The sequence below is a fragment of the Eutrema salsugineum genome, unplaced genomic scaffold (assembly GCF_000478725.1).
Source record: "Eutrema salsugineum unplaced genomic scaffold, Eutsalg1_0 scaffold_9, whole genome shotgun sequence".
NCBI classification, from domain to species: Eukaryota; Viridiplantae; Streptophyta; class Magnoliopsida; order Brassicales; family Brassicaceae; genus Eutrema; species Eutrema salsugineum.
Window position 1 is genome coordinate 9,000,543 of NW_006256342.1, and position 20,787 is coordinate 9,021,329.

Consider the following 20,787-nt stretch of genomic DNA (forward strand, 5'->3'; position numbering starts at 1 on the left):
TGATTCTTTATGATCTGAAGTGGTGGAGATGGTTAAGCATCCAAGGTGAGGACAATTTGGTTGGAGAGGTGTCGCCATGGCTTGAACTGTCCAAATGTTGGTATAAAGACCATTCTCTGCGGGTGGAAGTGTCGTGACTGCGGGGAAAGGTGGTTTGGCCGCGGGTAGCACACACGCGACCGCGGAGAAAGGTGGTTTGGCCTCGGGTAGCGCACACGCGACCGCGGTGCCGAATGTCCTAGGAAAGATGTTCAGATCCTCTTGCTTCTTGTCTCCAATTCTTTTTCCTTGTGGAGAGTCTTCGGAAAAGAGTCTTGAGAGCCATTTAAACTCCACTCTTGCTTCAATTAAGTCTGCATCACCTCTCATATGAGCATTGGTTAAAGGTGTGCATAGGAAAATACCTTTGTTTGTCGAACTTGTAATTGAATCCAGCATTTTTTTTGGGTGCTCTTCTTTTTAGAACGTATCCAACATCCTTTGTAGCTCCTCCAGGGTCAAATATTGGATCTTCTATGCTGCCTATGATCAAACAATGAGAGTTCCTTGTAGTAATCACCGGGTATGGGGTTTTCTTGTTGATCTTCAGGAAACTCATATGTTGATGCAGGTAGTTGATGAGTGTTCCAACAGATGCTAGGAACAAAGTACCGAGTATCAAGGGTTTTGTTGCATTGTTTCTCATCTCCATAGCATGGAACCAGTAGAAACAAGACAACCTTTCCTTTGAAAAGGCAATTCTGGTTTGGAACCAAGTAGAGCTGCACCAGAAAAATCTCCATAGTGAATATAAATCTTAGAGGGATGAAAAATCGAAATACCTATATTCTCAATGGCCTTTGGTATGAGATTCACAGCAGGTCCAGTATCACAAAGAGAATCACGAAATTTCACTTCCTTGATTGAGAATGGGGCATCAAACTTCTCGGAATCCTTCGTCTTAGCTAGAAAGCGCCTGCAATGTTGGTTTTGATGTCACCATTAGTGTCTTATCTTCCACGTGGTCTATCTTACAGTCAAGATGGTGAGAAGCTGAAGGAGAAAAAGGCTTTGGTTCATCAAGAGGAAGGGACTTATGATCTTGTTTGTCGTCTCCAAAACACTTGAATGAATCGGTAGAGACGAGATCATCACTAGGGATGGAAATAAGTTCTCCTTTTTCTTGATGGCTGGCTTCCATGACGTGATGATCCAAAGGAATTTCATTTGATGGCCTCTTTCTAACAAACTTGATGGAGTATTCTCCATCTACTTCACAAGCTACCCAATACCCATCATCCATAGATTCATTGAGCTCCTGAAGCATATCATCAATCTCGGTTTGGGAGACAGGCAACATATCTTCATCAAAGACAGGATCATGGATATCTCCGTGGGCATTGTAAGTTGACATGGTCTCCCAGTAGAATCCTTGTTCCTCTAAACCTTCGCGAATTGATTTGTTGTGGCTGCGAAGTCCTCTTGTGTGGTGGTTCGGAATTGAATTCTGATGCATTGAGGAGAGATCATGAATGTATTGTGCTTCTCGGCGTTGAGTGGGTTAAGGAGTGTTGTAAAAACCTCCCTCATAGTAGTAATTTCGTTTTATAGGATCCATATCTTCTGAAATGGAAACAAAATAACCGAAAAAATGGAAATATGCAGAAAAGGGGGTTCTAGAGTCGATTTACCAACCTTTCTTGGGGTTTTGCGGAAAAGAAAACGCGTGTCTTCCCCGGCAACGGCGCCAAAAACTTGATGTGTCGGTGTGGTGTTGAGGGTTGTCAAGTTTTACCCTAAATGAAATCAATAGCCGCAAGTGCACAACTGATCGATTGTAGTACTTAGGGATCGAATCCACAGGGAAAGAGGATCTTTCCTGCAAAAGCCTTCGAAAGAAATATAAAGTAAGGAAGTCTAGAACCAAATGGTTTTGTGGGGGTTTTGGTGGTGTGTTTAAAATGTAAAAGCGAATCTAAAAAGAAACTACGAGAATTAAAATGACGTAATAACTAAACTTAACGAAAATGAATAAAAACGAGAAAAACGGATATTCTAATTGCTTAAATGAAAATTAACTAAAAAGGAATGAGAATATTGAACTAAAGCCTGAAATAAAAACGGTGTAAATCTATAGGAAAGAAGACGTTGGGCTTTAGGGAAGTTTTCTCAGGGGTACGAATGATTCAAAACATTGCTAGAGAGTAAAATTGATAAGATCTTAGCTTAAACTTTTCGAACTAGAGTCACGGACGTATGAATACGCCACTGTCGTGATCATAGACAACTATCTCTCTCAACCCTGACCAGTAGGTTTCTACTCTGGCCCTGGAAAAAAAGAGATGCATTATGTTTAAGACTCGTCAGCATTCACAAATCGCCCATAGGAAGGTTTCCACTCCTATGTTTGTTTTGCTCTCCCAAACTAGATCTGACACCGGATGAACACTTTCGTGTCACCAAGCATCTGGATCAGATTGTAGTTCATGACGCTACTCTCATGCAGTAAAAACGAATTCAAAAGAAAAAGTTCTAAGATTCGGCTCAAAAGCTCATGGAATCCTCATCGAACATATAAATCCCCATCGAAAATCCCTAAATTCCAACAATAAAACTACTCAGACATGATGAACGAAATCAAAAACATAGTATTAAGAAGTAGAATAGAAACCGAAATTGAAAAAGAAAGAACAAGGGTTCAAGAGACAAATCTCTCTCTCCCTAAAACCTAAAAACAAAGCTTAAAGTAAAATTTCTGTAAAGTATTTCGTCTCTCTTCTTCTCCCCTTAAAAACGACCTAAATGACATGTATTTATAGTCTCCAATACTCTCTGGTGTCTAGGGTTCCGGAATTGAGGCTGTGAAAATGATACGGGCTTCAGAAATGAGCCTTCGGGCTCGGAATTAGCTGGCCACGGTCGGGATGAGTGCGACCGTGGGAAATGGCTTGCTGGCCGCGGTCGCGGTGCTTCTGACCGCGGGGATTGGTCTATTGGCCGCGGGTGGAAATGCTTGACGGCTGGTTTACGGGACATCTTTCTCTTTGCGTATCTTTTGACTGAACCGTTGGATTGCCAAACTGTAAAGTGTGCTGGAAAGCTGATACTTCCATCTTTAAGATCTCCAAATTTGAGATGGATCAGACGGTGATAAGGCCTTCAATCGGGGGTGAACTTCTGACGGGTTGACTCTGAGCTGAAATCTGGTTTTCTATCCATTTTGTTAAGTTTTTCCCTAAGTTACCTGAAAAGAGTCTTGGAACTACAAATACTAGAAAAACGTAATACAAGTACTTGAAAGCAATTAAAAACATAGAAAAAGTATTTCAAAACGATCCATAAAAGTGGTCAAAATACGGTGTTATCAGTTCCTCTTGAACCACCATGAAGATATTTCATCTGAATTGTTAATTAGGGTATGGGAAACATCCTGAAAGTTCAGTATCTTAAAAATATTTGGCAAAATCATAAGCCTGATATTATGGTCCTTGTTGAAACAAAAAATAGTTGTGAAGTAGTAAGTAGTTTGTGTAAAGACCTAGATTATGCCCACTCTTTTGTTGTTCCATCAGTTGGGCTTAGTGGAGGGTTAGCAATTTTTGGGATGTGCATATCGGTCTAACCCTTGGTTTTTCTCCTGGTCTGTATAATACTGATATGTACATATCGGATATCGGATGGTCCTAATATATTTTGTTTGGCGTATGTTTACGGTTGACTGAATATGAAAGACAGGCGGACTCAATGGAACAAAATGATTTCTGAGATGAATGCAGGTATGTACATGAATAAACCAAGGCTAATGCTTGGAGATTTCAATGATATAAAATATGCTCATGAGAAAGAAGGTGGTGCTTCCAGGTCTGAATCTTCTTTCTTTACTTTTTGAAGAATGTTATACACTTGTGGGCTCTATGATGTTAAAAATTTTGGTGGAAAATATATTTGGGTTGGGCAGTACACTCATACCGTCAGATCATATATAGATCGGGTAGTTGCTACCACTGACTGGCTCGATATTTATCCCACGGCACATGTTCGAGTATTACCTTGGCAATGTTCTGATCATAGAGTTCTTCTCTTAAATACAGAGACTTCAAAGTGGAGAGGATATAAGCTGTTCCGATATGACAGTAGATGGAGGTTGAATCCACAAATTAAAGAAGATATCAAACAGGTATGGGAGCAACAATGTCAATCTTTGCCTACTAATAAAATAAGTAAGGCTTTAGAGTTTTGTAGAAGAAAGCTCTCCTCTTGGAAGTCTCAGAATCCCACCAACTCTCAAAAGCTAATTCATGATTTACAAGTTTCTCTTCAGCAAGCTTATGAGGCCAATCCCATTGATTACCATCTGATATGAGACATTAAGCTTAACCTCTCTCAGGCTTACCGTATGGAGGAAGAGTACTGGCGCATAAAAAGTATAACTCTGTGGTTGCAAGCAGGTGATACAAATACTAAGTTTTATCATGCTAAGGCTAAGCAAAGAAGATCATTAAATCGAATTTTACTTCCCTTGAAGATGGGAATGGAAATGTTTGCTTTAAGCCTAATGATATTGAGAGAATTATCACTAATTATTGTTCTCATCTGTACCAATCTCAGAGTAATCAACAACATGTTGATTTTCTTCATTATTTGGAGCCGAGAGTGACTGAAGAAATGAATCTCCATCTTACTAAGCCAGTAACAGAAGATGAGGTTTATCAAGCTCTTCAATAGATGAATATTGATAAATCTCTGGGGCCTGACGGACTCACTGCAGGATTCTACAAGGATCATTGGTCCACCATTAAAGACAGTATGGTTAGTTTCATTCAAAACTTCCTTGTTACTTCTGAGCTTGATTCGGACTTGAATAAAACTTTCATATGTTTGATTCCTAAAGTAGAATCACCTACGGAAGTTAAGGATTACAGGCCTATTAGTTTAAGTAATGTTGCTTATAAGCTTTTATCAAAGGTGCTTGCAGAAAGACTTAAGCCCATTTTGCATCACATTATCTCTGAGAATCAAACAGCTTTTACCCTGGGTCATTTCATTACAGATAATGTGTTAATCTCTCATGAACTTTTACACTCTATGAATACCAGAAAACGAGTTTATCCATGGCTTTAAAATTGGACATTACTAAAGCTTTTGATAAACTTGAGTGGTCTTTCATAGAGCAGGTAATGATGAGAATGGGTTTCACAGAGCGTTGGTGCAAATGGATTATGACGTGCATCACAACTGTCTCCTATGCTGTTCTTATAAATGGAAGCCCATCTAAGTACATCTTCCCTTCTCGAGGTATTAGACAAGGTGACCCAATATCTCCTTATATATATATTTGCTTTGTACAGAAGGTTTGTCTTGCCTAATCCAACATGCGTCTAACATGGGAACAATTTCGGGTTTCCAAGCAAGTCGAGGTGGACCAGCAATTACCCATATGCTTTTTGCAGATGATTCACTTCTTTTTTGCAAGGCAACAGCTCAAGAATGTGATACTATAATGAAAATTCTCCATCGATATGAAATAGCATCTCGACAAACTGTTAATTTCCAAAAATCTACCATTAAGTTTACTAAAGGTATGTCACCAGCCCTTAAGGATTATATTCTGCAGACTACTCATATTACTAAGGTAGGTGAATTCGGAAAATATCTAGGTTTTCCAGAATATATAGGGTGTAATAGGGCAAATACTTTTTCTTATCTTGTTCAGAGAGTGACTATAAAGATGGAGAATTGGTACACAAAACTGTTATCACCTGCGGGTAAGGAAGTTTTGATCAAATCTATTGTCACTGCTTTACCTACTTGCTGTATGACTTGTTTTTTACTTTCGATGAAGATTACAAAACAGATGGAAGCAGTAAACCGTAGGTTTTGGTGGTCTTCTCAGTAAGAAAAAGGAAAATTAATTGGATTTCATGGGATAAATTGACTGATCCCAAAGAACTAGGAGATTTAGGGTTGAGAAATCTTCGAGATTTCAACATTACACTTCTGGCTAAACAGAGTTGGCGCTTGTTGCAGAGCTCACACTCTTTGCTTGCAAGAGTGTATCAATCTAAATATTATCCAAAATCCACTTTGCTTTAAGCAAAACAAAGTTGGACTGCAAGTCATGCTTGGCGAAGCATACCGAAAGGTAACAAGCTGCTTAGTTTGGCTACTCAATGTGATTTTACATTTAGGAAGGTTAATCATATAGCTAATAGAGATGCTGATGACATAGCAAAGAAAACTAGGATATCATTGCAAAATAATGTAATTAAATGGCTGTTGTAAGGTTCTTTTATGAAATGAACAAATTGGCGACAAAAAAAAAATGATCATTGAAGAAGTCAAAATCTGAAGAAAACAGAGACATATAAATCCTCGAAGAAGAATATTTGAGTATTAGGCAATTATGGGTAAAAGAGAGAGAGAGTCTTACGTCATCGACATTTAAGATATCACCGTAACCAATAGATAGATTATTCTTCAAACGCTTCTTCATCCTTTTCATATTCATGCTCTCTTATTAAGGATTCTTTTACGTTATAAGCTTTCTCTTCCTATATGATTAGAGTCAATTATTTTAAAGATATATTTTTACTAATTTTTTTTTATAAAAACAGACTTACCTTCATCCCAAACACAAACTAAATCCACACCAAAAGAAAAAATATAAAAAACCTCCAACTTAAAAAATGAAAATAACTACAAAGACGACAACTTTTCAAAAATTTCTACACCGGATCGAATATATCGATTCGCTTCTAAACAACGATCATTGTGACCTGAAAAAATAGAAAATTACAAAATTAGAACTACAATCCAACATCATTACAACAAACAAATCAAACAAAAACATATAATACCAGGGGATATATACCTACAAAAATATCAGTGGAACATAAAGAAAAACAAATAATAACGATTCTAAAAAACAAAAAATAAAAAAGTTACTTTAAAACCTTCATAGATGATACATTACTGAAGAAACATTACATGATTAGGTGTATCAAATCAGACAAAAATAGATAGAAAAAATAAGTATCAAAGATAATTTAAATAAGCCCTTTTTGAAAGGCTCTTCTTATCTTTTGATTATCTTTGTTTAATTTTTACTCAGCTCGATATCATACCCAAGGACCTGCAAAATCTTTATAAACACAAATTATTCTTTAGAACTGGATTCACGTGAAAACAACAATACAGAGAACATGTGATTATAAAAAAAAACAAAAACATATAGATAAAAGCAATCATGAACATTAGAGACAAAACCTAAAGAAATATTAACATAAACTAAACAAAAAAGTAAACTGCATACAAAACGAAAGAGGCTGGTATTTAAACAAAATTAAATTCATAGGAACTGATATATATATATAGTTTTAAAAAAAAAATATGTTAGGGTTTCCTATTTTTGATTTGTTTTTAAATATGTCGTTAATAATAAATAAGTTGAAATTTTTTTCCATTCTTACGGTAATTACTAATAGGATAAATATCTAACCATGAATCTCTAAACTTCAATATGACTTTCATTTGGTTTTTAATATTTTTACTTTTTTACGAATAAGAAAATTTTATTTTTAATATATGTTAATTGGTTTTTTATTAAGTATAATTAGAAGGATTAGTCAATTTGGAGAAGGTAAATATCTAAACTCATTTTTGATATTTTCTATAATTGGATAATCATAGATACGACTTGATCATTCCACTCTAAAATATTTACTTAAACGTAAAATAAAATATCCTTTTCGGATTTAAACAAACAAAAAAAGATAGTTTTCCTTTTTTATATACATGAAAATCCATTTTCTAAATGTGATAATTAAACAAATGTATTTTTATTTTTTATTAGTTAAATCAGATAAATCAATTTAAGAAAAAGATGAATATATAGGAAAAAACACGATTAATAAATTAGTCTAAGGTTCAAAATTGCTATCTATTAGATAAGAATTTCGAGTCACTAACCAACACAGCTTGTGTTATTTTTCTGTAAACCAATCAAAAACTAAATATATATTTTATTATCGACAAAAATTAGTATTGGGCTATTGATTTTCTGTTTTGAGCTTTGGTCCATGTTTTGTTGGATTTTAAATATAGAATATTTCTTTTAATCAGATTTTATTTTTTAGTTGTAGAATAATCAACTAACCAATCATAATGGAGTATTTTTATTAATGGCATAAATGTAATTTAACACATTCTACCAAACTGACAAAAAAAATAATAATAATTAATTAACACCAACCAATTTGAATATAATGTTAGCTGACCAATTAGAATATAAGGATTTGATTAATCAATACGACACAAAAATCTGAACTTTGAACCACAACATGATTTATTTTGCAAATACTATAATAGATATATAGATTTTAGTTCTTATAGTATAAATTAATAAAAAAACTCAACAAAAATATTATAAATGTATAATAAATAAATATTTTTTCACTATATTTTTTTTGTTAAAACTTTCACTATATCTTACTAATTAAATATTTGTTGTAGTGGCGCAAACCCGTTAACTAGTTATTAAACATCAATTGAAAGACAGATCAAACATGTTACTGATTTTAAGTTTTTAACCCAAAAATTGCTAGCTAGCTGAAAATCAAAAAATAAAATATTGCATTCCCAATGAAAAGAAACTCTAATGAATTCTATTAAAGTACCGAAAAAAGAAGAATTTCAGATCGATGTAGACACAGGCCCAAGCCCATAAGGCCGTAACTGTGGTTACTAAATTTCACACTCAGAAATTTGTATATAGTTTTAGGGAACATATTTATAACGATGGGTCAGACTTATCTTTGAATTGATCGAATATATAAATTTATTGAAGAAATTGGATTTGTATTGATTTAATCAGAGATGAATACAGTATTTCTCGAAGAGAAAAAGTACAAAAAGATAACTATAATGATCTTCGAGATTCGAACTGCCGCCGCATATCTCGGGCAACTTCATGGAACACCATTTTCGTGATCTCCGTAACAGCCATGAACTGTTAGTAGAATATTTTTGATTTTAACCGGATATCTCAGAGCTCAGAGCTCGCTTAAATCGAACGTTTGAGGTAACACTAACTTGGTCTACAAATAGTTTGATGGACTGAATTCTACATTTTGGGCCAATTATTTATCAGGCCCTACTCCAAATATTTAAGTATGAATAATTCTTGAGTTCACCCTTAGGGATGAACCTCTTTTTTCACCCCCTTCTATTATAACCAATCAAAATATGTCATGTAAGATTTAAAGGAAATTAAAAAATAAAAAGAAAAAAAATAAAAAAAAAACGAATTAATAATGAAAAAATCATATTTTAATTTTTAAAGATTAAAATATATTTTTTATACCCTAAATTAGGGCTGGAACGGAGTCGGATATCCGTACTTTTCAAGGTATCTAGATCCGGATCCGGATTCGCCGAATAATCAATTTTACTATCCGGATCCGGATCCGAAAACTCTGGATATCCGGTCTCCGGATATCCAGTTTAAACCGAATATTTACGGATATCTGACCGGATATCCGGTTTCATTGATTTAAAAAAAATCTTCAATTTTTAAAAATTATAATGAGATAACATATATAATTAAAATGTATCAACATAGCAAAAATTATAAATACCAAAAATTAAAAAGCATTCAAATAGCATTCAAATAGCACAAAATTTAAAAATTTACACATCAAAAGAGAATATAGTAATAGAGAAGTTAATTTATCTTCATATCCATGTGTTATCCATTTTTATGTTCTTCTCTCAAAATCTAAAATAGAAAATTATCATGCAATATGAATTTTAATAAATAATATCAAAATAAATAAATACTTAATAAACGGATAACAGATAACAGATATCTGATTTCAAAATTTCTATTATCTAGATCCGTATCCGAAATAACAGAATACTTAATTTCATTATCCGGATCTGGATCCGAACTCCACAAATATTCAGTTTTTTTTGGATCGGATAGGACCGGATACCGGATCGGAGACCGGATACCGGATAATAATTCCAGTCCTACCCTAAACCATAATATATAAATTAATATATATATATATATAAATAAAAACTAAACCCTAATCAAATATTTAAAAAATTGAAAATAAAAACTAAACCTTAAACCCTAAACCCAAATATTAAATTTTAAAAGAAATTAAAAATAAAAACTAAATCTTAAACCCTAATCCTTAAACATTAAATATTTGAATTTAGGGTTTAGAGCTTAGGGTTTAGTTTTTATTTTTCATTTCTTTTAAAACTTAATATTTGGGTTTAGGATTTAAGGTTTAGTTTTTATTTTTAATTTTTTTAATGTATATAATTTATATTTTAGTGACTAAATTTAGTTTTTTTTTTAATTGAAAATCTAGACTGCATGAAAAAAAAAGGAAGGAAGAAAAAAAATATATGCAGTATTGTGAATGAGAGAAGAAAAAGGAAGGAAAATATTTTTTGTTTTTTTTATTTGACAAATTTCGAATTATGGGTCTTATTTAGTTTTTCTATTAATTTTTATTTTAATCAAATGAATTAGGTGTTTTCATTTAATTGGATAAAAAATGAGGAGGTGAATATAAAAGTTCACCCATAGAATCCAGCTTCCACTATAATCACCGGAGACAATGCTCTTCTTCTTCTTTCTCCCTTTTCTCTTTTCTCCATTCTACAATTAGTCTCTACTCAGAATTGAAATGGCTGTAGAGTGTTGACAAATGCTTCCGCAGATGTCCCAGTGCTCATGATTTTTCTTCTGAGTGGAAATCGAGAACTTTACAGGAAAAGACTCATCACTTAACAATCCAGATTTTGTTCTAGGGTTTGTCTCGTTCCTCTCTTCGGTGTCTGGTGTGTTCACTTGTTCTTAATTCGTTTGGTTGTCTTTTAGAATCTGAAAGATGTTTTCTTTGTGTGTTTTGTATTATCAGGTTCTGAAAAAGAAAAATAGATCCTAGTTCTGTCGAAGGTAACAGTTATCTTTGGGTTGTATTGTAAAGATATGGACAGAATCAGTGGGTTATCTGATGACTTGATGATCAAGATATTAACCTCTCTTCCGACAAAACTTGCTGTATCAACTAGCGTCTTGTCCAAACGATGGGAGTGTCTTTGGAAATGGTTGCCTAAACTTGAGTACGATGATACAGATTATTCAGTGTCTGAACGTGATAGGCTAAGGTGTTTTCTTGACAGAAATCTGCCATTACATAGAGCTGTAGTTATAGAAAGCTTCCGTCTCCACTTGAATAATCAGCATTTCAAACGTGAAGATATCAAATTGTGGCTTCTATTTGCAGTCTCTCGCTGTCTAAGAGAGCTAGAGGTTTCATATTCTAATAGGAGAAAACGAAATATATCGTTGAGTTGCTTGTATAACTGCAAATCGCTTGTGATCTTGAAACTCAAAGGAGCGATTGTTGTGGATGTTCCTCGGATGGTTTTTCTTCCTTCTCTGAAAACATTGGAACTTCGTAAAGTGACATACTCAGATGAACAATCCCTTCAACGGCTTTTATCTATTTGCCCTGTTCTTGAAGATCTATCCGTGGAGTTATGGGACGGTAACAAATTGGGAAAGCTTGCTTTTAGCATCACGTCGCTGCAGAGTTTAACACTCGATCTACAAGGTGTTTTAGACGAGTTTCTAATAGATAGTCCATCTTTGAAGTATTTAAAACTCAAGGATGTGCATAAAGATAATTACTCAAGTTTGATTGGTAATATGCCTGAGCTTAGGGAGGGACATATAGATGTTGCTTACTCTGATATCGATAATATTATCATATCAATCACATCGGTCAAGCGTCTTACATTATGTTCATCGGTAAATCAGTTTCTATCTATCAACTGCATGTCTTCGGTCTTATATATATAAAATATATGTCTCTCTCTGTTAATACTTTTTTCATCTTTGATTTGCAGGCTTATGGTGACAATTATGGTGAGGATTTTTTCTTCAACAAACTTGAGCATTTAAAGCTATGTCTAGACAGATTTAGAGCGCCGGATCTCTTTGTCCGGTTGCTCAAAGATTCTCCTAACTTACGAGTACTAGACCTCTACGAAATGGAAGTAAGTTTACTATTAGTTTTTGTCGATTGCACAATATGGTTTTTTAATCTAGTTAATTCTGCTTAGGATATGGATCATGTTGATGACTTGGAACCGTGGACTCAACCTAGTACTGTTCCTGAATGTATGTTATCAAGTCTGCGGATTTTCAGCTGGTCATTATACTTTGGAAGACCAGAAGAGAGAGATGTTGCGGTTTATATCTTGGAAAACGCTCCTCTGTTGGAGACTGCAACTATCTCCTCTGTGGACTGGTTTGTTCCAAAACTTGAGATGATCAAGGAGTTGTCATTATCTTCCCTAGCTTCAACCACATGCCGCCTCGTATTTGATTGAGGATGCTATATCATTAGACGTTTTCATCGATGTAATATGATTCAGATTCTGTCAAATTTTAGTATTGAGGCTTGGTGGAGATTTCTTGGTTTTGTGCCGTTCAATCTGTTGTTATTATTCTTTCTGCATCTGCCTTTGGTTGTTACTTATCCTCTAAGTAGCTCAGACAAAAATTCAAGTCTTTTATTAGTCGTGTGAGGGTAACAGAATTTTAGGGGTTTTGGTTAAGATCATGGACAAGATCAGTAGATTTTCATAAATTCGAATATTAAGATCTTAACGTTTCTTCCGACCAAAGTTGCTGTATGTTGTCGAAGCGAGGGCAATCTCTGCATGCTTTGAACAAGAAGAAGCACTTTGCAGCATTGCTTTGGCTTTGAGGATGATGGACTACCGGGATTCAAGCTTGAAGGTTTTCCAGATCGTTCTCCAAACGTGGATTTTAATATACGGATTATAATTATGTAGATTATTAATTGAGAATTTAAATAGTTTTAGTTCTAATCGTGTATTAAAAAGATTTTAATTTATTTATTTATATATATTATATAAGAGCTGTGGCTAATACCCGAAGCATATATGCGGATTTGTAATTTATTATTTTATAATTCACAAAAATAAAAACAAAAAACAAAAAATAGAAAACAAAATTAGATCATCTGTGAAAATATATAACACACAACTTTATTCATGAAAATTTTAAATTTAAAATCAAGACAATAGATAAATAGAAAATTCATTTTAAAATACATATACTAAATGAATTTAATATATTTTTATCAATTTTATTTTGAAGAGGTGATGACCAAACTTTTTTCTTATACCATAAATTAGTTATAAAAACTTTAAATTATTTTTCAAAGATTATACCTCATCTTTGAGTTTTTTCATCATATTTAATTTCATTCTCGTTATACCTATTTTTCCAATGATTATATTATATTAGTTTTTTTAGTAATTATATATTATTTTTAATAATTTTTCAATAGTTATATTTAATTTCATCATACATCATTCTCACTTCTTGCAATGACAATTAATCAGAAAAAACCAATACAATTGACATTAAAAAATTAAAATAAAAAAATAAAAAATAGAGTAACTCAATTTATATAAAAAATCAAATAATGAATAACAAATAAAACAACTCACACTAATAACTCCTACATTGATCTATGACAATCTCAAACCTAATATAAAAATTATGTAATTTCATCACTTTTTTCTGCACAATCAACTACATCTGGACAATTTTTTTTTTTTCAGATTGTTATCGATTTTGAATTTACTTATTCTCATCGTAATATATATTTTTTTAATTTTCTTAATCTAAATATAGTTACTAATTTTTCTTTTTGTCTATGGATTAGTAATCAATTATAAATTTTAATTATATTCCTTAGTATAACATGTTAAAATATAACTAAAATTTATTTAATACGTGCCAAAACCTAATTGAAAGTTCATTAAACATATATCACAATCTAATTTATTGACTTAATTTGAAAACTCGTTAAACAGGTGTCACAATCTAATCAATTTATTTAACACGTGTCACGATCTGGCGAATTTACAACTTTGAATCATTCTCCTACAGAATCTATTACATGAGGACAATCTTTTTCTCATAAAGATTGTTATCTATTTTTACTTTACTTATTCTCATCTTTAATATAGATTTTATTTTTCTCAAACAGTTTTTCTTTAAAAAAATAAACTTTGTTTTTTTATTTATAGTTTTTAATTTCTTTAATCTTAATATAGTTACTAATTTTTTTATCTGTTAGGATTAGTAATCAATTATAAATTTTAATTTTATTGTCAGTATTACATGTTAAAATATAATTAAAATTTAGTAAATACGTGCAAAAATCTGATTAAAAAATTTTTATTAAACATGTGTCACAATCTAATCAATTGACTTAACACGTATTACGATTTGACAAGTTAGCAACTTTAAATCATTCTCATTTACATAATAAACTAGGAATTAACCCGCATATTATGCGGGGTAATGTTTTTTTAATTATCTTTAAATTTAATTTAATTTTTTTGTTAAATTAAATTGGTGACAAAATTTCTTTACCACAAAATATAAATAAATAAAATTGGTAACAATTAGATAACAATACCTATATAAATATCACACAACTGATATTTACTTGTATATATATTATTATGCGGTTTAATTATTAGTAGTTTTTTTAAATATGAAAGTGATATGATATTAATATATATATACACTTATATACATACCAACATAGATTAAAATCTAATATATATATATATATATATATATTCATAAAATAAAAATTTAATTGTGAATATTTTATTAGAGATCAAACTATCATTTTTAGTTAATAACTTATATAATATGTGTTAACAATGATTATATATAGGATTGTCAAAATGAAAAACCCGTCTACTTAATATATTTCATATTTTACTAAACTATTTTTTGGCCAACCCTTTAAAAAAAAATTTTAATTTTGAAAACATAATTTCATTTTTTTATATAACTGATTTTCTAAAATGATACTAAATAATAATGAAAATACAAATGAAAAAATATTGCAAAAGTATAAATTGATTTTTTCATATATATGGATTGATTATTATTTAAAATAATAGAATATATTTTAATATTTTAATAAGTAAAGAAATTAAATATACTTTTGATTTATATCCATATATTTAATTGAGCTTTCTATATTTGTAAAGTTTGTTTAAGTAATATCTTCTAAATAAAGGTTTATTTATATAATATCTTATAAATAAATGTTTATTTATGTAAAATATTCTGTAATATCTTACAAATAAAGGTTCATTTATGAAATGTCTACTCAAATAATAATATAGAGATTTGAATGAACATTTAATATAATAAAGTTAACCGCGTCAATATGAATGTGACACAGATTATATGACAATTCTTATTCACAAAATTGTAACATATGTCTTGTTAAGACCAGAACATGGATCATTTAAAAAATATAAACTTTTCTATTGTTTAATTATTAACTAGCGAACTTGTCCGCACCTTGCGCGAACTGATATAATTTTTATTTGATTTTTTGAAAATCTAATAGTAGTTTAGATTCATTTTTTATTCATTCTTGTTAACTATATTTATTTATTAAATTTCCCTGCATTTTAATGTTTGAGAACTATTATAAATAGTATTTGATCAAATGATGGGAAAATATCCAATCCGATTAAGTATTGGAAAAACAAATAGCCTTATTAACGTAAGTAAATATTACAACAACTTTGTTTTAGAATAAAAACCTAAAACTAAACATAGCCTTCGTTCTTAAGAAACATAAAAATACATCAACTGTATACTAACAAACAAATAATCGAAAGACGAATATAATGTTTAAAAAACATATTAAATTATTTTCCAAACTCTTGATAATATGGGTAATGGTTAAATTCGGAACAGGTATTTCGAAAACTTTGGAAAATTTTAAAATTTAAGGTATATAATATTATTATTTTGAAGTTTTAATTTTTAAACGGGTAATTCAGATACCCTATCTTATTTCCTTCCGTTATCCTTCTCGTACCCATTTGAATTAAGTATATAGTCTCAGAAATTAGGAAATATTTGAATAAGATTGGGAGTACTAAGATATGAAATTTGGAATGAGTATGAGTCGAGACACGTCCTGAAATGGACAGACATAGCTGATAGTATCATGACTTTTGATACAAGTTATGTAGATGACATGGTTTACGCTTAAAAAATCTTGAATAGGGTCAAGATTTTTGGTTTGCTTGTAAATTGGTTTCAAAATTTGGTACTCCAACTATGTTTTTTAGGAACATTAATTTGAAGGGCGGATTGTGCAATGACATGTAATTGATACAAACTCAGTATAACTTAATATTAAAAAAAATTTCTAAATTTTTTTTAACGTTCTACTTATTAAGTGGTTGTAATCGGCATTTTGTGTGGGTTCGTTAGCTAGTTAATAATATAAATATAAATTTTAGTTCTTTATTTTTAAATAGATAAATAACAAAAAATAAAGGTAATTGTAATGAATCAGAAAAGTAAAATATGAGAAAGATAACATTTATATAAACTATTAAATATATATAAGAAGTATAATATCCTATATATTAAATGAGAATGTAGTTTAATGAAAAAAATCTGATTTGTTTTGATTTAATTGGCTTAGAAAAGCTTCCTTGCCAACGTCAATGATGACGTTTATTCCACGTCAAATGTGACATGACAAGGATGCTAGCTCTGCGCAATTTCATTGGATGCTGATGGTGATGTGTAATTTCTGTCCAAGTTTAAAAAACGAAAAAATCATAAATGGATAAACACGCGGATCTTTATACCCGACCTGGACCAGTTATCTGTATTTTAAAAACATCATTTGGCCCAATACTTCATACATGCCCAAATACCAAATATTTGAAATTATGGTTTTTAAAAAATTTTCCGCGTAAAAAATAAGAATATTTTCCCAAAATGAAAGATTACATTAACTATTAGCAAGATTTACTGGAGTTAATGTAACAGAATATACAGAAATCTTAATATTTCAATAAGAATCAATAATTTAGCTTCCATTTTGATACTATACGTCAATTTTGGCAATTAAATCAATTTGAATATATTGATTCTCAAATATTTCCGCAACAATACCTACTTCTACGCACATTCCGAGTATCCATATTCTTCATTTCATTCTCATTTTAAAAATAATTTTAATCCCGCCTAACATCAATTTTAAAAATTTATCATTGAATTCCTCTCCCTATATATACCACCGATCATAAACCGTAAAACTCTTCCATTCTCATTCACAAAAATGGTTTTAGTCCGCAGACGTTCAGCTACTATAGTTCTATTTGCCAAATTAGATCAATCCAGTGAAATTCAAAAGTTAGAGCTACTATATTTTCCCTTTGGAAAGTCAAGAACAGGCAGTCTGGCTTTGGTATAGAAATGGTTCTGGTTGACGAAAGGTTTGTATGCGATCTTATGTATTTTGTTTAGTGTTATTTAATCAATCTATCGATTATACAGTAATACTATTTATTTGTGATTCACAGGGCACTAGTATTCACGCTACCGTTGATGAAGAATTGATCGCAAAACATAAAGGCATCCTTATAGAAGAAAAATCACTTTCTATTAATTGCTTCATCATAAAAGAATACTATGGTGATTTTAGGACTACTTCATTACCATACAAGATCGCTTTGTGCAGAACCACCCGTGCTAAGGAGATTACTGATTTCCCATCAGACTTACCACAAAAATATTTGTCTGATTTCAAGTCAATCAAGGAAGACAAACTCGACAGAAACGTCCTCATCAGTATGTTATCATCGAGATTTTGATAATTACATTCTATTGTACATATTTATCATTGTATAAAAATATTTTGTCTTCACGATGTCATTGGACAAATTGTCACGATGGGAAGTATGGAAGTTATCAAAACTAAAGGCAAAAGTGGGATCATAGAGAAATTATTGATAACACTCCGGGATACAAAGTAATTAGTTATGATATCATACCAAAATAGACATAACAATATTTTAACAATGGAACGCTAATATGTTTACTGCTGAAGCAATGTCCAACTGAAAAGTACACTATGGGACAATATGCAAAAGTAACTGTTGAGTACACTGACAAACATATGGCTGCTATTGTTGTTTATGTAATGCGATTTGTCTATATAAAAGAGTAAAAAGGTTAGATCACAATATCACCTATTCATATGTACACAGTTGGTTGAGATTGGTATTGTATTAGTTTGTTAATTATTCTTATTTTATGTTTTTCGAATATAGGTGACATTTCAATATCAAACACTTTCAACTCTATCAAAATTTTGTTTGATCCTGACGTCAAGATCGTGAAAGACTTCAGAGAAAAGTATGTTATGTCACAATTTTAATAGCATTTTAACATTGTTGTATTTATATAATTATTTTGTACGGTTTTGTAGGTTGCCAAAAAACAATCAAATGATTGTGCATGCTGAACAGAGTTATTCGACTTTTTGGGGTGGCTATTGACTACCGTGAAGAATTTTTAGGTGTGAAAAATAGGAGGCGGACGATAGCTGGAATTCGTGATACAAAAGTGGTATGAGCTATATTTTATTCATGGTAAAAATATATTTACATTCACTATATACATATTAATGGTTTTTTATAGCCTGGCAAACCTGCATAACGGTCAAAGACGTTGACACTTCAAAGCTGTGGTATTATTGGGCATGCAAACCTTGCAACATCAAAGTTTTAGAGCATGTCATAATGTTTGATGATGAAGATTACGATAAGAGGATTCCTCTTTTCAGTTGCAAAAATAGTGGAGATGTTTATTCATTTGATACCATCGTCGCAAGGTAATACAATGATTTGTCCCATAAAGTCAAGAAAACATTACTTATTTCATTTAGACTTTCTTTGGTAAGATATATAGCAGATATAGCAGAATTATTTCATGTAGACTTTCTCTGATTGACTGACTAAATGTTCGCCTTATTTTATTACATTGATTCGTCTCATAATACATTTATTCCAACACTACATTACATGTTGATTCATGTAACGTTTAAATAACTCACTCTTCTGTTTCCTTACAAACTAGGTAGGTACTATATTGTATTATTTGTAACTGATGATTCAGACGCCGATGTCTACTTCCTGATGTTTGATGACACTGCTCAAAGACTGTTAGGTCATTCAGCTGAGTTTATAATGGAACAAAATGATGAGGTTATGGGTTAAATAATTGTATACATTATGCATTATTTACATTTTCTGAAATTATATTAATCCATCTAATATAATGCTGCGCAAGATTTACCAAGAGGGCTCCCTGATGGCTTGACAAAGCTTCTAACCATGAAGATGCTTTTCAAAATAACAGTTTCAGAAGAGCATACAAAAGGAAGCCAGTCTCCGTATGTAGTAGAGCTATGATCTCAAGATGTCGACATTATGACTGAGTGGGATTCTCGATCAGATGTAATATATAAAAAATTTGACAAACTTCTCAAGCTCGCTTATCTGATGGTTTAGATAAATTAAGTCGTCAACAATGTTTTATATTTCAACAACCGTTGATGCTTACGAGTTCTGACGAACTTGAGAATCCATCGTCTGGATCTTCACTCACTCCTTCATCTAAAAAGCTATTAAGAGTCAAGACTATTTTGATGAAGGTGAAAGATCTGTTAACAAAAAGCGACATAAGCAAGAAATCCCGATGAAGTTATGAAAAAGAAAAAAATCCTAATGAAGTTAGTGCAGAAATACATTGCTGGTGATTGATTATTGCTTTTGATCTTTATAACAAATTTTTCCAATGGGTGGATAAAGTTTGAACTCTATTCGTTATTTTTTGCGGTATTTGTGGAACTATTTTGGCATAATTTTATTTAATAGTGGAACTTGAATGTTGCCCTAGATTTGATTGTTTAATTCAATTTTTTATCAGACTTTAATTTTTCATTTAAATTTTTTTTGTTCAACCAACTGTCATAAATTTTGACAAGAGTTTTAATTAAGACGCCATTAAAACCGTAACCGTTTTACTCCATCACATAGAAAAATATTCATTCCTTATTCTCTTTCATCTTCAATCTTAACAAACAATTAAAACAAAGAATGTCTCCTTGTGAAAGAGTTTCCGAATTTCAGAAGAAAAACGGCGGATATCGTATCTGTGTCCAGATACTAAGAGATTATTATGATTATACTCTCTTCGATCGCCATAATCGGATGTTAGTTCTTACAGATGAATTTGTAAGTTTTGGAGGTTTGAAAAGATTTTCCGTATCTATGTTTTAGGAATGTATTTGTTAATTAGTTATTTTTATAAACCGTGTAGGGCAATCGCATCCGGTCTACTATTCAGTATGACAAAATGCCAAATTTCGAGTATAAATTGGTTGAATGAGAGTGGTATTTTCTTAGTAAGTTTGAAGTTACTGACAGAGTAATTAGTCCAAGTATATCATCAAACAACTATCTTATACATTTCCTCAAGGAGACCATTATTGAGAAAACCGATCCGAAATCTTCCAGAAGAATATACTCTTTTTGTGCATTCATAAATATTTTTTATAGACTTATTCATACACACAGATATCTTGGTATGTTTTTAAAAACTTTTTATTTTAAATCGTTTATCTAAGGAAACTCCAAAATGAATTTTAAAGTCAGTTCTTTATTTTTGCAGTTGATTTTCTTGGGGTTGTCATCTTTGTTCAGAAACTTCAATTAGGAGTTCCTATGTCTGATACATCGGACACACCCACGCAACGTCCACTTATTCGTTTTATAATAGAAGATTTCAGGTCTGTACAACTTATCCTCAAAACATTTGTTATCGGACTATTG

The 20,787-nt window shown here is 31.5% G+C and overlaps 1 pseudogene; it reads left to right on the forward strand.

Moving 5' to 3' along the window:
- Positions 1-10,937: 10,937 nt before the first annotated feature.
- Positions 10,938-12,479, forward strand: LOC18007918 (annotated as a pseudogene).
- The last annotated feature ends 8,308 nt before the right edge of the window (positions 12,480-20,787 follow it).